Source organism: Peromyscus maniculatus, chromosome 11 (assembly GCF_049852395.1).
Source record: "Peromyscus maniculatus bairdii isolate BWxNUB_F1_BW_parent chromosome 11, HU_Pman_BW_mat_3.1, whole genome shotgun sequence".
NCBI lineage: Eukaryota > Metazoa > Chordata > Mammalia > Rodentia > Cricetidae > Peromyscus > Peromyscus maniculatus.
The window spans coordinates 82,651,714-82,671,459 of record NC_134862.1 but is presented as its reverse complement, the minus strand read 5'-3'; the positions used below and the strand labels follow the sequence as shown (position 1 = coordinate 82,671,459).

Genomic DNA, 19,746 nt, shown 5'->3' with positions numbered 1-19,746 from the left:
AGTATGTCAGTACAATCTGAACATGTAAAACTAAGAAACTAATCATAAAAAAACAACACACAAAAACTGTTCACTATATTGCAGAGACTGAAAGTAACTAGAAAATGTACTAAACAACCTGACTCCATGACTACACAAGCACCAAGAGCTTGTGGGGACAGATATAAATGAAGCCCTAAGTAGGCATATGCTAAACTTCTCAAAACATACCCCGTAACTACACAGAAGAGAAATTTTCATAAATTATCCGTCCAACCCCTGCCAGGCTGAGGTTCTCATCTTTGGAAAGGGCCTAGATTGAAGAATAAGGAGGGTGAAGAAATACAGATGGCACCATATCAGCAAGCTGAGAGATGAAGGGATCTTCAATCCAAATCCCAGGGATGGGAAGAGCTGTTGGACCCCCACTCTGTGCAGCTGCAGAGGGGACAGGGTCCCTGCCTGAGACAGAAGAGAAACAGATGAAGACTGAAGACAGAGTGTGAAATACTGACCATATTCCCAATTTGTTTTTAAAGCAGTGAAATTCCAAACGGACATTAATGCACTCAAAATTTCATGACACTTACTAAATGAACAATGTTAGTAATGGCATACAGAAATCTACAAAATCAAGCATTCTACTCCTGCCCCACTGTATAGTATTAAAAATATCTAAATTTCTTGATGTTCAGTGAAGTGATCCCTCTCTCTCCCTCCCTCCCTTTCAGGTGTGTATGGCTTTTAAATATGTATACACACACACACACACACACACACACACACACACACACACACACACACACACGTATGTGTGTGCAGGTGAGTTCCTCTATGCCCAGACATCCATGTTTGGTGTCTTCCTTAATCTCTTCCCAATCTTGTATTTTGAGACAGAAGTGTTTATTTATCGCTGTTTCAGCTACAATGGGTAGCCAACTAGCCCCAGGGATCTAACTGTGTCTGCTCTCTATGCAGCAAGGTCACAGGTGTGGATTATCCTTAGCTTTTTATTGTTGTTGTTGTTTGTTTTTTTGAGACAGTGTTTTTTTGTGTAGCTTTGCGCCTTTCCTGGATCTAACTCCGTAGACCAGGCTGGCCTCGAACTCACAGAGATCCGCCTGGCTCTGCCTCCCGAGTGCAGGGATTAAAGGCGTACACCACCACCACCACCACCACCACCCGGCCATCCTTAGCTTTTCTGTAGGTTCTGGAGTTTGAATCACAGGTCCTCATATTGCACAGTAAGCAGTTTACCTGGGACATTTCTTTAACCTTTACATACCTTCTAAATCAACCTGCTTATGGTACAAGTGGCTGCAAACTGTTTGAAACATATGTAAAATTATCTACTAATTTTGAAAATATACCTATTCCAACACAAGTTTCCCATTTCTGGTGGGAGCTTTCAACCACACCGACTGGTAGAACCCAGGGAGGAGGGAGAAAGACAGGTGGGAGGAGAAGAGGAGGAGCAGTGGGGGAAAGGGGAGGTAGAGAGAGAGAGAGAAAGGGGAGATTAGAATATCTTCAGAGAGTGCGGCATGATACAGGTGAAAGTGAACTGCAAACATCATGAAGTGACTAGCAATACCTATAAACTAAAAAAAATTATTATATAGAAGAATATGTATCTTATATGTAAGAATTATACGTGATGTCTCACTTTTAAAATGTATAAAAATAGCGTATTATTTAGTGGTACCAACTCCCAGCACTCAGTAGGCATTTTGGTGAGGCAGAAAGAAGATGGGAGGCCTTGGGAGGCCCTGGGTAGACCCAGGCCTGCTTGCATCTTTACATCTTAAACAAGTGCTTATCGCTATTATGTGTGTGTCAACTATTATGAGTCAACTGTTTTTAGGAACAATATACTCAGTGAGGAGATTCTTTTAAAATCGTTGGTGACTTGCCAGCTACATAGCCCCCACCTTTTTTTTTTTTTTTTTTTTTTTGCTATTTGTGAAAGTTTACATTTTCAAATCAATTTTCCAAAGTTAAGGATTGTTTTTAACTGCCTGCTTTGTACCTATAATTTATTTTCAGCAGATTATTCTGTGTCGCTTATGTTAGAAAAAAAGAGAAATATAAATTCTCAAAAAAAACCCATACAATTTTCTTGTGTTTTACCATTTATTTTATTAAGCTCACTTGTTCTTACCTTTGTTATTGTTACAAAAGCAATTTAAATCATTGCTTTAAAAATGAGAAAATTCAGACAAACAAAAGTAGGATAAAAACCACTGTTGAGAATATGAAACTCTCGCCAAGTGATTTTTCATTGCTGTCTATGAATTAATATAATTATGGAAAGACTGGCTATTTTGGTACAAATGTCCTACAATTTACCATGATTCATTTAGCTAATCTAACTCAAGAGAAGAAAATTTTTGGAAAAGGCCCGTTTCCCTCTTTATCCTAAGGAATCTGTAGACTATTCTCAAGGTAGGATATATATGGAGCCTGGAGGAAGCGTGCCTTTCAAGGGTCAACCGCAGTCAATCAGGTTGGGTCTGTGTGCCAACCAACCCCAGAGTCTGATTTCTGGTGAAGAAGGAATGGTGTCCTACATCTTCCATTGGGGCCTCGGGACCTCTGTGCACAAACAAACTCCTTTTTCTCCAGTTTCACAGCTGTGCATCAGATAAGACACACTCTAACCTGCATTTTTTTTTTTGGTCTTTCTTCTTTGCAACCTATACTGAAAAGCACCTAGATCACCCTGTACCTAGACCATCATGCCCCACACAGAGTCTGTGTGACCTGGTATCTTTAAGACCCTATGTTTGCTTTGCAATAGAAAAACCTAGTCTTAAAATAGCATGATGAATATTAGGCAATCTGTAATGGCAAGGAACATTTGAAATTTTAATCACCTAATTAGAAATAGTCTACTTTGTATATTATTAAGAATTCCCTAAAGAAGTAGGACCATGGGAAAGAAAACCACGTAAACCTCGGTTTAACACTTCAGGCAGGTAGCTGTGAATGTTAGCTGTGTGTCACAATTATTACCATGATGAGAGAAGGCTCCAAGTTGAGAAGAAACTTTAGAGTATAGAATTAGGTCTGGGTTATATTAAGTCATGACAAACTCTTTTTAAGACTATTGTCAAGTGTCCCAGTCAAGTGTGGGTCTGGTCTCTGGGAAGACTGCAACCAAGAGAAAGGGTGTTTTTCCCTGAAGCAATATCAACTTTGTTTAGATCCTCATGCATGACGGGTGTTATCCATCCATAATGCTACCAAACGCTAAAAAGATCCTTCGTGAATCAGCTATCCTCCCATCTGTGATTCAGAGGAAGCAATGCCATAAAAGGAAGAGCAGGAATTTGTGTGTGTGTGTGTGTGTGTGTGTGTGTGTGTGTGTGTGTGTCCTGGTCCTTACATTCACTGGCCTCAGGCATGTTGCTTGCCTGCCTGACTCTTGAATATAAAATAAATACATAAAGACTGTTTAGCAGAAATATTTTAAAGAGAAATAGGAGATTGTCAAAATGCCACTTCCCACAATGACCAGTCATGTAGTAAGCTTAGGAAATGCCTGATGGTATTGTATGCCAGGGGAATAACAATCTAGGATTTAAATGAAATGCTGCTCATTTCTACCTCAGGTTTTTGTGGGTTTTGCTGCTGTTTTATTTTGCAGTCTTGTTTTCTAGCTGTAAGACACATTTTAAAAGTTTCTTGACTAAATTGCTTCTCCAAACATTTCCTAACTCCTCTGGCCTACTAATGCTTCCACAGCATATGATCAAACACAGAGGTGTCAGCAGCACTTTGCAGCCAGTCCAGCACAGGCACCCAGTTCCCAGGGAGAGCCAGAGCTGGCAGGACTGAAGCTTGCCAGTGCTCAATAGCTGCTCCTGGCAATGCACATGTATGACCAGGGGTGTTTCCAGCCATGAGGAAAAGACTAGTTTCCATGGGTTGGGTACGAGGAAGCTACTCAAAGATTCAATAGACCATTTACAACAAAATAAAACAATCACACAAAAGCCAATAATAATAATAATAATAAATAATAGTCTCACAGGAAATATAAACTACACCCTAAACCAGTACTCCCTTCATCCTTAAACCTCCTGCCTCCTGGTGATCTCAGTGAGTTCCTGGACATTGGGTCTGTCTGGCCGAAACAACTCCAAAGCTCAGAAAATATGAACATATAAAAAAAAAAAAAAAAAAAAAAAAAAAACATTAAATTAAGGGAAGTGGGGAGTCCTCAGGCTTCTCTTTCAGAATACAAGAAAACAAATCGTTGAACTACAGGAAACAGAAGGTTAAATTTTCTCCCAACCTCAGGGAAACCACTCTTTCTGTGTGGTTGCATAGTCTCTGAGACCTGCTATCCCCCAATGGCCACTTAACCATGCTATCCTTCCAGGCAGTACCCAGCCCTGCTTGGAAGGAAATCCTTTATGTTTTGCAAGTTTCTTGACCATACACTGTGTGTGTGTGTGTGTGTGTGTGTGTGTGTGTGTGTGTGTGTGTGTGTATTTAAACAAATGAGGTAGTGGGCTTTAATTCCACAGCTCCTTCATCCTGTTCTTTATTCATCCCAGTCTCTTCCTCTTCCAGGCTGTTCCTCAAAGCATCATCTTCAGGACAGCCTCCCGATACACAAACCCACAATTTCTCAGCCACAGCAAACCACTGTAGAGTCCGAAGGGGCGTGGGAAGCTGGTGTGAGGCAAAGGGCACAAAGCAATGCAGGTGAGGATGGACTTTGGAATCAGTGCTCAGGATTCAGTGTCGTTTCTCCACTTGGCAGAGTTAGCGGGACAGCCACCCCAGATCACTTGTCCTACATTTAAGTCCGTAACTGTCAGATGAAGAATTATATCAGTACTAACCTCATTGAGATGTTGGGAAATTCACACATGTTAACATGTGTGGAACACTTAGGTGTGTTTTGCTACCTGGTAACAAATGATAGTGTTGAGTTCACATGACAAACTTGGCACCTTGGTTTTCTAACTCAAGAATCATAGAGACTGTAACTACTCTGACACAAGGAAAAATAAAGAGATTGTACTTCATAATGAAGTATGTTTTATCCCAGGAGGGAGGCTCCTTCATCTTTCCCACTTTGTAGATACTCTATTTATGAATACACAGTTGTTGCTTATTAATCTCTATGGTATCATTCAGAGTTGAACAGATTCAACTGGCTTGAGTGCATCAGCTATTGCTAGCTCACACTTAAGATCTTTCATACCCAATAACAATAATTTAAATCTCTTAAACTTATCAACACAGATATCCAAATCCTTCTGAAACAGAATTTCCTCACAGGCAATCTTCATCTCACGGTAGAAAAATGTTAAGAGACATAGAATTCACAGATCTGTGCAGACCTTTTTAATCATATACCAGGCACAATGCTGGCCCTGAAAAATATCAGAGAGTTTAAAATCTAGAATTCTGTCCCCACCCCATTCAGTTCCCACATTGCATGTCTTAAATATAAAATTTATTAGAAAAAAATAAAATTTTTCCTTAGTCACACTAGCCACATTTCAAGCATGTTTGCTGGCCATGTGTATGTAGGAGCTACCATATCTAGATAGTACACATAAGGAGGAAAAAAATCAACTTAATTAAATAGACTATGGGAAGATGTTATTTGTGTTAGGTAGTATCCTGCTGTTATAACAAAATTCATGATGTAATCCAGCTACAAAGAAGAAATTTTATTCGTCCTTACAGTTTTAAATGTTTCAGAAGTTCATGACAAACTGGCCCCATCACTTTGAGACGGTGGTGGCACAGTCTGTCGTGGTGGGGACATATGACAAAAGCCATCATTTACTTCATGTTGATAGGAAGTGAAAGAGAGGGATGGGAGGAGAGATCATGTCCCCAACGTCTGCTTTGGGGAAATGACCTCATTGATCTTACTCCCACTTGGTCCCCTCTCTTAAAGGCTCTACCACCTGCAAGACGGCGACAAGCCTCTGACCCAGGAGCCTTTAACCAAACCACAGCAGAGTGGAGATGCTGTGATGGAGAAACAGAATGCTGCAGGGAAAACCTTGGACCTGACAACAGACCTAGAGAGAGGAAACCGTCCTATCATCAGACACCGGGCAAGGTACTTTCACCGTACACTTGGAGAATTCTAGAACCTGATTTTGAATGACTCTGGAAAGATGACAACAAGTCCTCCAGAAGGGGGCGCTAAAAAACAGAGCAAGGGTTTCAAGACACAGATTTTTTAAAAGGAGTGATGTCGACAACTGCAGACCAAACCAGAATTCAGCATAAGTTCTGTTTATGCCACCACACTTGGTGGAGACTATCCAACCACGACTTTTGCTTACAACCAACCAGCTCTGTTTCTTCTTCATCTGGCCACATAAATTCCTTTATTGTCAGCTGAGAGGGGAGTTAGACATAAGTATATCTCCTATCTCCTTACCATTAGAATTACAATAAGGTTTGTAAAAAATAATGTGTTAGAGGCGTCTATGTGCATTAGGCAGTGAGTCCTTGCTCACTATCAGTAGTCTAGGCTGAGATTTAGTTGCTAAATCAACATCTGAGCACTTATCAAGTACCACCCATGTGCCGTGTGCTAGATAAACAGCCTATAATGCGAACACAGGTTTTTCCTTTATAAAGCCTCAGTCGAGGCACATGATAAGCAAGTGTGTTCTTAAGCTAACTGCAGTTGTAATGAGTGCTACGGAGGGAACAGATAGGTGACAAGGATAGGCTGCCTTAGTTTGCTCAAAGTCCAGACCCAGCGGAGTTTGGGAGTTGCAGACATACAATGACATGAGCTGCATTGCACAGTGACTTTTTCTGTCCATATTCAGTCACTCTGGAGAAGGTTTCAAGCAGGAAGATCATCGGGGGCTGTAACTAGAGTTTTCCTGCCTTGCCCACAGTCAGGACAAATCTTTGTCACCCGCCAGTCCCACAGCCATTCAGACCCAACCAAATAAACACAGAGACTTATATTGCTTGCAAACTGTATGGCCATTACAGGCTTCTTACTAACTGTTCTTAAAGCTTAAATTAATCCATTTCCATAAATCTATACCTTGCCATGTGGCTCGTGGCTTACTGGCATCTTCACATGCTGCTTGTCATGGTGGTGGCTGGCAGTGTCTCCTTCCGCCTTCCTGTTCTTTCTTTTCTCCTCTCTGTTAGTCCCGCCTATACTTCCTGCACAGCCACTGGCCAATCAGTGTTTTATTTATTGACCAATCAGAGTAATTTGACATACAGATCATCCCACAGCAGGGGTCTTGCAACAGAAAGCTGGTTAAACTCAAGAGTAACAGATATGGAGGGTGGGCTGTTAACATCTGCAACCGTCAATCCAACAGTAGTAGAAAAAGCAATTAAGGCAGATGAGGCTAAAACACACTGAGAATATATAATTCTAAAAATGTAGGGTAATGAGAAGGGAGTAAAGGGAAGAAAGCAAGGGACCTATATAGTACAGAAAGTGGAAGGGAGACCTGTTTGGGGGAGGGAAGGGGACTGGAAGTAGTGAAGAGGGTGAGAGTCCTCGAACAAAGCCCAGTGTTTCATATGCTAACCAAAGTGTTAATTAAAAAAAAAAAAAAGGAAATAACAACTGCAGACATGGATAAGGCCAAAGGGGACAGGTAAAGACAACTCTCGGTAACAGAATTAAAAGAAGATTCAAAGTCAGGAAAGATGTCAGTCAGAGAATATGTTGAAATTTTATTGTTTCCAGAAAACAGGTTTCTGGGAATGGTCATAGGACCAGGTGGCTGAAACGTTGTAGCTGTGAAACATAAGGTGGTGACATCTGAGACGTGAGGCTGGGATGCCCCCTGCAATGCACAGCTCAGGACTCATCTCACAGTCTGTCACAGGTCTGCACTGCTGTTCTTCTCAGCGTTACCAGACCTGTCATGTCATTCTGTACCTGGCCCTGCAAACGCTCTGCAAGTCACCTAGCAGCTTAACCCTAGTCAGTGCCTGTGGCAGTAAGGAACCGACCAGGCAGCGGCTGCCCCTGATCTTCCTCAGAGGGGAGGCCGAAGAGCCACACTCAGCACCACACTCAGCACCGCAGGCTCCAGCTGAACGGAGCCAGTCTGAATGTCCTCTGCCACCTTCCTTCGTAACTCCCTCCCCTCTGGGACACCAGCGCTGTTCCCTCTTGAAACTTTTCCTTTTCAAAATCGACTTGGCACCCTAAACAGATTGTTTTAGGTTCATTTTTGATTCAAAAAAATAATAACATTTTATCCACCTTTCTTTTCCTGATATTGATCATAATCTTAATATATACAACACTTAGTGAATGTCCAGGGAAAATAGGAAAGGTGGTGGTAGGGAGAACAGAGGGAAAGGAGGAAAGAAGAAATGCGTGGAACCAGACAGGGAGGTGACAGCAGCCAGCAGGGCCAAACTCGATGGATTCCGAGTGTCACTATGATGAAGGGAAGAGGTTGAGAGAAGTAAAAAATGACCATGAAATACATCTGAATCTGAGTTTGTATTGTCTTAGGCCTGGAGAGTCTAGAATCTTAGGCGGCTTCCTCTACAACTGTGAATCAGGGTGCATGCCTTCCTTCCCATGCACTTTAACCTATAGAAGAAAACTTGAGCCTGGGGAGATGCCTCAGCAAAGTACGCACCACGTAAAGGTGGAAGGAAAGGTCTGACTCCACAATAATAGCACATAAAATCAATTCAAGATTTTTGAAAAGGAAGCGTGGCTTGTGCAGAAGGTGCTGAGAGCAAAGACAAGATGTACTGACTCGAGGCTCTATGCCTGGCTGGCCCTGTGCCCGAGTGTGCTACCTGGTCCCCCAATCTCAATGCCCTCATATAGAAAACCAAGCTAATCACATCCACTTCAGGAGCTCTAAGACAGTGAGATAACTAAAGTGAAAACCTTTGCTGATCCCAAGGGCACTGCACCTGGATGTGATTACTGTCATTACTGTCTTGGCTTTGCCCAGCCTATAGATGATTCAGTCACTATGGGCTGTCTCATTTGCATGCAGAGCAAGGACTAGGTCTTGCTTTGGGTACTAAGAAGTTGGATGAGTTCACACAGACTCATGATTTCCACAGTTTCCTTGGTTTTCCCCCCTGGTCTGCTCTGTCAATCAGCATGTGTTCATAGTAGTCATTAGCCGAGTCTTCATCTCACAGAGTATATAACAGAAAGACCAGTTCTTGGCATCCAGGTCAGTCTGCAGAGAGTCAGCTCCTCCCTCCACCCACTAAGGTAGGACATAGAGCAAGGGAAGAGAGAAGCTGTCCGTTACTTTTAGTTCCAGACATGGCATGCATACAGGAATAAAATGACCAAAATAATCTTTGTCTCTATTTTTAAATTAGTGCTCAGCTCTGACCAGAATGCAAGAGAAGAAAGGCTCACAACTGACTCCTTTTCTTTACATTGTCCAGCAAGTTTTGCCTGTATTCTCATTTTTTTTTCCTTCAGCAGCCTTCCCAAAGGACAAATCCAAGCATCAAGAGACATTTTAACTGGTTTTCTCTCTCTCCGATTTCTTATCTTTTCTCAAATCACTCATACCAACCCAAAAAAAAAGGATGTGAGAGGATTTCAAAAATAATTTCAGAAGCTAGTTTGGAACTGCATTAATCCCAGAGGTCTGGTAGAAAAATCTGTTCTGGCTACTGTTTTCCCCTGGGATTTCTTGTATCTAGCTCTCCCTCATCTTGACTTTTCTTATTTGTAGTTTGTTTTTGTTTCCTTCTGCAAAGCTTTTTGCCTTTCTCCAAGCAGACATTAGGATGTGTGCAGGGTCAGGTAATTGCATGTTAAAGAATATGAAGAAACAGTGCTGATGTCATGGGGTGGAAAGAGACTATTCCAGGATTGGGCAGTAGAGGCGGGGCCATGGAGATGACAGTGCTTCTCTCCTGCAACTGAAGCAGAGTGTGAATTATAGGGGCTGGGGATACGGTTTAGTCAGTAAACTGCCTGGCATTCAAGTCTGAGGACATGAGTTTGGATCCCCAGCACTCATGTAAAAAGCTGGGCATGGATAACACACTGCAATTCCAGAACTGGGAAGGCAGAGATGGGTAGATCTCTGGAGTTCTCTGGCCAGCCAGCATAACCAACTCATTGAGCTCCAGGTTCAGAAGAGACCCTGTCTTAAAAAATAAGATGAAGAGCAATCAAGGAAGATACCCAACATTGACCTCTGGCATACACACACCCACATACACACACACACACACACACACACACACACACACACACACACACACTCCACAAGTATATACATATATCATACACATGCACACCAGAAGTCAATCAATCAATCAATTTAATAAACAAATAGAAAACAGGCTTGAATTCCAGAGCACCTTCTTACAGAAGCTACTCATGGTTCTCAAACATTTTAAGTGTGCAGCTGAGGGGACTGAATTTTATATTGCATTTAATTTTAATTAAAAACATAAACTAAATTCAGTTTCTAGAAAATCAGTATGATTAAAATTACTTGAATATATAAGCCTACTTTTTCAACTGTAAATTTTGTGAATTTTAAGTATATATAAATATAAATTTAAATATAGATGAAAATTTATCATTGGAATTGATGAACTCTGAGAACAAAATATACACTAGAGTTTTAAAGACTTAGTACACATTTTGGATACTTTTGGCTTTAATCAAATATTGGGCTGATGTTATTTGTTTTTGTTTTTAATGTAGCTACTAGAAAATTTAAATGTATGTACTTGTTTATATTTCTATTAGTCTCTACTTTCCTGACAGCAGAGACTGTGTAGGTTCGAATTCCATGTCTTTTTCCTTCCAGCTTCTAAAATGAGATCAGAGACATTCTCCAGTTCTTTAATAAAGAACTGCCCGATCGTGCCTACTGCACAGACTCCATGTGAGATTCGACTGACTTACGTAGGCATGCAATCCACGAGGCATCCCTGACACCTGGCATACTCAACATATGCTATTATTACAGTTGGAAGTTTATATTTATCATGCTATGGGGAGAGCAGGAAACTGCAAGAGACTTTGAAATGTCAGAGAGAATTTTTCACCTTCTTAGGAGAGCCTTACAGCAAATATCCATTTCATTCCATTAGACACTGGACCACAGATGCCTAAGGCCTTGTTCTCAGCAGATGCCTAAGGCCTTGTTCTCATGAAGAGCTACTCCCTATTAGGTCACTGCTTGCTGTTGCTTGAACACCTTCTTACAAATCTCCAAAAGCCACATCTAACAGGTGGATGTCCAGATTTAATTTAGAAAAGCACTCTAGGAAAAAAAAAAAAATGTGGTACCAAGCCAAGAGTGTAATGTGCTCTGCTTCTGCCTGACTTGACTTATCTGATGGGGTTGATTCCCCATCAGTTAAATACAGATAATAGGAGACGGTATTGTGAGGATTTAATAAATAGCATGACAGAGAGAGCTCTATGAACCACACAGAACCATGCCAATGCCAACATGCCCTCCCCTGAGAACCACTGCAGCAGGATGCCTGCCCACGCCCCACGCAGAACATACTGTTACTTCATGGGAGTATCCCTAAGGACCTTCACTCTGCTCTATGTTCCCTGCAAACTTGTCTGTGATTAACCCCCTATAGTGTAAAAACTTCTAAAACTCCTTTAGGAAAAAAAAAAAAAAGCCCAAGATAGGCACTTAAAGGATAAACTAGTAAATCAATAGCAGATGTTCACATGTCAGCTCATTCTGTCCAGCAGGCATCTGGCAAGTCTTTGAGGAAATGAGTCACCAATCAGGAAAGATTTTTTTTTTCATTATTATTCCCACAAGTATAAATATATATAGTACGGAGTATGCAGTAAGAATGTGGGCTGGGGGTATGTGGTGTGACTGAAATTAGGTGATCAGACTATGTCTCTTTGAGAAGGTAACATTTAAGTATCATATAAATTATGGAGAAAAACAGAAGGAGTATTTCTAGATTCTGGGGAAGGTACACAATATTGTCTAATTAGCACTGGATTGTTCACTTTAGCTAACTGCATGCAAGTTCACTGATTTGAGCAAAACTACAACAAAAAGCATTATTCTTGGCTAATGAAAAATGACTTGTACCCACAAAATTTATAACATGGGACTTATGAAAACATGACTAATATAATATCCATCATTCTGCATGAGGATTAATCTTAAGGGGGCTGGAGAGATGGCTTAGAGGTTAAGAGCACTGGCTGCTCTTCCAGAGGACCCGGGTTCAATTCCCAGCACCCACATGGCTGTAACTCCAGTTCCCTGGGATCTGACATCTTCATGCCAATGCACATAAAAGAAAAGTTAAATAAATTATTTTAAAAAAGAAATAATCTTAAGCATATTTTTAAAAAGAGAAAAACAAACATGGGCAGGAAATATCATATGGAGAGATATAAGATTGTTCCACAAAATTCAAATATTTCAACTGACAGAATACACATAAACTAGACTCCCAGCTTTAGAAAGGATGTTAAACTGGATTAAAACCCACTGTAGTCCCTATGGTGTTCACAAAAGACACACTGAGGGTATTACAATACTGAATAACTGAAAAGCAAGGGATGTGAACATATGTATCAGTTGGACACGAAGCACAAAAACTCCAGTTAGAACGGTTATATTAATACTTGTCAGAGAAGACTATAAGACAAATAGTGCCATTAAGGACAGAGTTGCTCTACAATGATTAAACGTTAAAGTCACCAAGGCGATATAAAAATTCTAAGCATGAATGCACCTCATTGAATAAAGTCAACAGCTCTTTGACAGTTCTGCATGGACAAATGACAAACGTACCATGATCGTCGGAAATTACAAAACACTTCCTTCAATAACTAAACTTTCAAATAGCCAAAAAAAAAGTAGAAAAGTTGAGCAACATAATTAACTATTACAAAACACTTTCTTCAATAATTAAAGTTTCAAATAGCCAAAAAAAAAAAAGCAAAAAAAGTAGAAAAGTTGAGCAACATAATTAACTGTGTCCCGATAAATACTTAGAAATACTTGCCACATTTTCAAGAAGCCCACAAGGGTGATGAGTGAATTGTTTCCTTTCAGTTGTAATAAAAATGTAATAAACAAAAGCCACTCAGGGGAGAAGAGGTTTTTATTTTGACTTACAGTTCCAGAAGAGTAGATTTCATCACCACAGGGAAAACACAGCGGCGAGCAGGGAAGGCATGGCGGCGGTGTGGTGGCGGCAAAGCCAACCGGAAGCTGGCCAGTTTCAATTCTTGCTCATACAGAAAACAAAGGAAGAAGTGAGACAGCCTGTCACCTCTCACAGCCTGCCCCAGTGACACACTTCCTCCAATAAGTACATTTTTTCTTCCCAGTACATTCCACCTCCTAAAAGACCCAGAACCTTCCTGAACCACCAGGTGGTATATAATCAAACCACAACAGTTATGGGAATCATCTCTCACCTAAATTCTAGGAACTGAACTATGGAAAGGGAAAAGTGGGATCCAATTTTAAGCAGACTGAGATAATTTTTCTAGTACCTAATAAACTAAAAGAAATAGAGATTAAAAAGCATACACAATTAAAATAATAATAATAAATGCCATGTCACTTGAGCATCTGAGATTATGAAATAATATATGATCTGCTTGGCATTTCTTAAATGCTAAGGTTACTTACAATAGAGATTGGTGCCCTGACGCTTTCAAGCTAATGTTACATCATAGGCATTCTGTCATATCATTGTTCTTATCTTTTATCTAGGAATAGCTCTCCAGCTCCTATGTTTCTTTCTCCTTCAGCTAGAAATCAAAAGACCTCTTCTAAATATAAATTCATGTCAATAGGACACCTACAGACCAACACACCCAGAAAATCAGAATTCCTTTTAGGCTCAGTCTGGGTCAACCCTCTGAACAATATATTCTAATTCCTGCCACTGCCAAATGCATTTTCTTTTGTTAAGATCTCAGCTGTGGTGAAATAAAAGATACCTTCTATTCCTCAGTCAAGTGAAGGTTTAGAACCAGGCTTCCTGTGGCTTTATTCTTTTCTGGAATATAGTCAATACTAATCCTTCTTTCCAACCCCAGAAACCTACAACTCCCATTTCCTCTTAATTTGCTGATTAGCAAAAACAGTCCTAAAGCTTTTTCTAGAAAACTTCTGACAAGGCTTACCTCACTGGATTCTCTCTCCACAAGCAGCCTAAGTCGTCAGTTCAGGGATTAGTGTTATGTCCTGATAGTTTAAAGCTTCCGCCTCACAAAGCTTTGCACTGTTAGTGGTAGGACATGAAAGTCAAGTCTTGAGAGATGGAAAGTGGAAAGAACGGCTGACTCCTTTCACTTGGAAACTTGGCTAACCTGGGCTGTGCAGCTGAGTCCCGAGCACTGTTGATAGGGAGCATAATAATTATGACATTTTGAGGCTCCGTCCAACAAACACTTGCTTTCGGTTTCCTTTCTCCAACAAGCCTCAGCAGCGTTTCTCTGACTGCCTTAGGTCTCAGCCAGAGATATTTTAGATACAGGGAACTTCATGAGAGTCAAATCCTCTTCTTTCGTTCCTTGTATTGCTAGGCAGTTCACAGTGTAAGGGACAAAACCAGGCCAGTGCACACACGCCCTGTTACTACTGGTGGTTGGCTTTCTGTGAGTTCAACCCCAACCCAGGAAGGGTGGGTTCCACACAATCAGGTGTCTCAATAGAGACGCTGCTCTCACATCAACTTTTATTACCCAACACTGTTTTAGTGGCTGAAGCAGACATTACACTTGTAAACTGGCGTGCATTGTTTGAACTCCCTGAGAGGCTGGCTCTGGAAGTGGGGCTTTTCTCTGTCCCCTTTAGACCCCAGCATGCTTGTCTCAAAACATCCTTTTGGGTTTCTCATCTGAGAGTATCTAGTCTCGCCACCCAACTCAGTGACAGGGAGGACAAAACAGCCCAAGAATAAAAATATTGTGCTCTTAAAAACAACTAGGTCAAATATTTCCAACAGATTTTTTTTTATCCATGACATATAAGGGCCTACAGTATGGAAGAGAAGCCAGACATTCAACCACGGAGAGAAAGTTCGCTGCTTTAACTTCCTGAGTTGGTTTCTGCTGGATGTTGGAAGCATCCAGTTTGATGATGTTTTCTCTAACTGTTGCTATTTGTTCTTCTATTTGGAAACCTCACCCAAGGTCTGCTGTGGCCAGGACTCTCTCTATTGGAAACTTCAAATGACTGTCCCAAAGGGGCTTCCCTAGCCTATCTCTGCTTAGTGTCCTGACCTCCCATTTGAGGATGCTTTGCCCCTCACTATTGTCTTTTGTTTAATTTTGACTTGCTATGTACCTCATAAACTCACTCATTCAAAACTGAAAATGTTTTGTTTTTTTTTTTTAACAGACCTGAGGACCAAACCCAGGGCCTCGCGCTTGCTAGACAAGCGCTCTACCACTGAGCTAAATCCCTTATCACGGCTCATTCTCTGGACCACACAGTTGTCTTAGGTTATTGCTAATTATATTGTTTTCATTATTCTATTTTATCATTGGTGGTTGGTGGTAATCTCTTATTATACTAAGTTTATAAATTAAACTTCACCTCACTGGTTGTAGGAACAGGACAAAATATAATTATTTGTTGCGTGTGATATCAAACATTTACTGAGGGTCTTGGAATGTGTGATTATATAAAAGATTATTTAAGAGAAACGAAGGAATTCAAGTCCAAGCTGAGGAAGCACCCCAAGTGTAAGGAACTAGGTTGACAATGTCATCAGACAACAGGGTCGAGAAGACAGAAAATCATACCACACAAAGGGTTGAAGATGAAGGAGGGAAACTGAGGCTGCCAGACAAAAGCAAGAGCCTACATTAACAAAACTGCTGCAGCCTCAAGACCGGCAGTAGAAGGTCCGGCAAAGCCAAGAAACTGACCAATTCTGCCTTAAGAGACCTACACTTCTAGATCGTCCATAGTCACAAACAGTAGTAAGACTGAAATTATGTCTCTGGACGCTACCAGGAGAAAATACTAAAAAATGGGGCTGGGGGTGTCTTCACCGGTGTTCTATTGCTGTAAGAGACACCATGACCATGACAACTTATACAGAAGAACGCATTTAATTGGAGCTGGTTTACAGTTTCAGGGGTTTAGTCCATTATCACCATGGCTGAGAGCATGATGGCATGCAGGCAGACATGGTGCTGGAGAAGTAGCTGAAAGTTCTGTATCCAGATTTGCAAGGAACAGGAAGAGAGCCACTGGGACTGGATTGTGCTTTTGAAAACCTCAAACCTCACCCCCCAGTGACATACTTCCTCCAACAAGCCCTCCTAATCCTTCTCAAGTAGTGCCACTCCCCGATGACTGAGCATTTGAATATATGAGCCTATAGGGGCCATTCTTATTCTTTCCCCCACAGGGTGTCCAGAATACATCTTTTAAAAGTTGCAGAAGAAAGATAGATGAACAAAACAAATGGAAAACTGGATTTTACTATTGCTTTTTTCTGACCTTAATGAGAGTTGCTTCTCAGAGGAATGGGAACAATGAATGAGTGCCAGGGAAATGGTCCTGGCTTATGGAGACTGTAGGTAACAGAAATCTAGCTGTCAGGGGAGGAATAGAGGAGGCCAGCACATATTGGGGGCTGGGTGGGTAGTGAAAAAAAGTTAGTTTTTATACTGTGGTGGCAGGTATGTGCGAGACAGTGTGTGTGTGTGTGTGTGTGTGTGTGTGTGTGTGTGTGTGTGTGTGTGTGTGTATGTATACATCTTAGACAGACAGTATGTGTACTAATATGAAGGCTGAAAGTCAACAACAACAAAAAAAAAAGCAAAACTAAAGCCCAGAGATCAGAACAGGGTCTCAGAGGCATTAAGAAGAGATAGAAGTAAGGACAGAGCAAGGATGAAAATCACCTTAGGGAAAAGGAGAAATCCATTCACCTCCTAAGACAGAAGATGTAGGAGTAGAGGAAAAATAATACCACACCAAGTTCAACAAACATATTTATTATAGATGCCTGTCTCTGCAATTGAGAAGTGACTTTATCCGATAAGGAACATTTTCTCTAGGTGGGCAACAAGTCAAGTAAAGAGTGAGTATTGATCCTTCTCTAAATCAATGGGTGGTTCTTGGCACAATGAAGGTGGCGGAAGGTCAGAAGCACCATTCAGACTCAGAAGAGGGGAAAGCCAGCAAATTGAAACCATGTTCACCTCGCTGGGCTTCTGGATTAGGATGGCAATTGAACACAGGTTTGAGTTTTATAGACACACTGTCCTGTACCCTACTCAATATCTTCATTTTCTTTCCAATGTTTTATTTTTCTATGAAAAACTTTAAGCTTAAATGTGAAATAACAAAATAGTGGACATTCATATACCTACCACATAGGAAACAAAAAGAAATGTTAATGCTTTCCTTATTTGCAAATATTATGTACATGCTTAGGTCTCTGTATAAATTTATTGCTATATGATAGAAATTGGGTTAGATGTCATAATATCTAGCAATAATCTGTCAGCATATTTCTTCAACTAAGAATAATTTCTGATACTGATTTAGTACCTTATCACATCCAGAAATATTAAAACAATAAAAAACAACCTCAGATCACCCAAAAGAGAGGACATACTCTCGTTTCCCAGGTTGAGCATCAAGTGCTTTTGTGGTTCACTTTTTAACTACAGTTCAATCAAGGCTCATAGAGTGCATCTATTTTTATTTATTTAGGTGTGTATATGTGCACACGTGTAATTCAAGAAATCCACAAAGTCTATTTAATGAGCAAAGGAATTTATTTGGGGGTTAACTCAGTACCATGGGAGATTTATCGTAAGGTCCAGAAAAGCTGAGCTATACGTCCCACACTGATTTGCCTGCTCCAAGATCTCAGCATCCAATACCACAAGGAGGCAAAGAGAGAGCTGTTTGCATGCATCCCAGGACTTAAGGGATCCTGAATGGCCACACCCTAGGGGCATGTACTTCAAGGTCACGGGCAGGTGTAACAGTTACCTATTACCTCACTAGGGGTGGTGCTTCAAGGTCATAGCTAAAACAACTACCCACTACTCATGTGTTTGTGTATATAAACATATGCGCGCACGCACACGTGTGCGTGTGTGTGTGTGTGTGTGTGTGTGTGTGTGTGTGTATGTGTGTAGAAGCCAAAGATAAGTGATGAGCATCTCTGTTAGTTATTCTCCATCTTATTCTTTGAAGCAGCAATTCAACTCTCATTGAATCTGGAGTTCACTGGTTCGGCCCGACTAGTTAGCCAGAGAGATTCTGGGATCTACTTACCTCAGAACAATGCTCAAGGGCTAGGGCTATAGACATGTGCTGCCATGCACAGCATTTTATGTGTGTGCTGGAGATCTGAGTACAGTTCCTTATGCTTGTACAGCTAGCACTGAGCCATCTCCCCAACCTCGACATGCAATGCAGTTTTGCATCCTTTGTTAATTTTAAACTAGAACAGTACAAACCACATACTGCTTTTTCAGCTCCACAACAGGGCATTGTAAACTCTTGAGCAGCAACCTTATAAAATTAGAACATTCCCCATTTGCTTTCCTGTACCTCATACTCATATATTCATGTAATGGTCTGGATTAAACACAGATGAAACATTTCAAATAAAGTATTCTCAAGGCATGTATCAGAGGATTGGATTGTACTCTATAAAAATTTACAAATAGTGTATCAATTAAAAATCTCAAAGGAATAAAAACAAACAATGAATTAGTCATTTGAGCTATCCATCATTATTCTGTTTTGTTTTCTTTCCTTTTGAGTGTCTGATGGCTGTATTAGTCAGCTTTTGCTTGCTTTTGTAACAGTCCCAACCAAACCTTATTGTCTTTGAACAGCAAACATTCCTTGCTCACAGGTTTGTGATTTTGCTGCCTCTGCTGGGCTTTGGGTGAGGCATCTTCTATTTCCCCAGTCAGAACTCTGAATACAGAAGGAACAGCTTTTAAAGGTTTTGCCTTTCCTTTACTGGTGATAGGAGAGCAAAAGGAAAAGTGAATGCCTGAGATGCCTCAACTTGGGGCCGGCAATCTTCACTTCCATCCATTCTGCGCCAGACAAAAGAAATCACGGAACTGGTAGAGGGAGGAAGCAGACCGTGCCCTTGGGGAAGAGCAGAGGAGAAAATTGTGTCTTAAATTTGGGCATGGCCATATAACTCGTGTGGGCCCATGAAACACAAACCATTATATGAATGTTCACTAGTCCTTCCCTTTCCAGTGCCAGAGGGAGCAGCAGCATTCTACATTCATCTCTGTCACTTTGCATCCCTAAATGAAGATGTACCAACCTGCCAGAGGCACAGAGTGCAAGAAAGAAATAAATGCTCAAGCTTTCAGCCTCTACAGTGTTGAGGCTGTTACTGCAACATAGCCAATCCAGCAACAAACAAGGAAGATGTTATTGTTTCCATTGGATTACTAATTTTCAGTGTGGGCATGCCCATAACCACCATTGTGCCCAACTTGGCCTCCCACCATGTTCTTTAGTCCCAACTAACCTGTCCTCTCCTGCCACAGAATAGAGGTGACTGTGAAAAAGGCCAATTATGTTAGTGTCTCTATACCAACCAAACAATATTCTCTCCATTCTAATTCCTGAGCCAAATTAAAAGACTAGATCACTATGTGGAGTACCGCCATAGTGGGTCAGGGACATGATTTCCAGAGTAGTAGAAAAATCCAGAGAGAGAAGATGAAAGGAAAGAGCAACAGTTCCTGACTGGATCCTGGCTGTGACTATGGTTAGGGAAATGCTGGTGATGTACATCCAA

The 19,746-nt window shown here is 41.0% G+C and overlaps 1 protein-coding gene across 5 annotated transcripts in view; it reads right to left on the bottom strand.

Moving 5' to 3' along the window:
* LOC102924058 (interferon-inducible protein AIM2) overlaps window positions 1–14,347 on the bottom strand; it is a 43,496-nt gene extending 29,149 nt beyond the window's left edge. For 3 of the 5 annotated variants that reach the window (XM_076548002.1, XM_076548001.1, XM_076548003.1), the window contains exons 1-2: window positions 14,114–14,347; window positions 13,092–13,203 (exon numbers count right to left, since the gene is read on the bottom strand). The gene's annotated coding sequence lies outside the window, so the exon portion shown is untranslated. The remainder of the gene's footprint in view (window positions 1–13,091; window positions 13,204–14,113) is intronic. The other 2 variants (XM_076548000.1, XM_042258643.2) reach the window with 1 other exon arrangement.
* Between the last annotated feature and the right edge of the window lie 5,399 nt (window positions 14,348–19,746).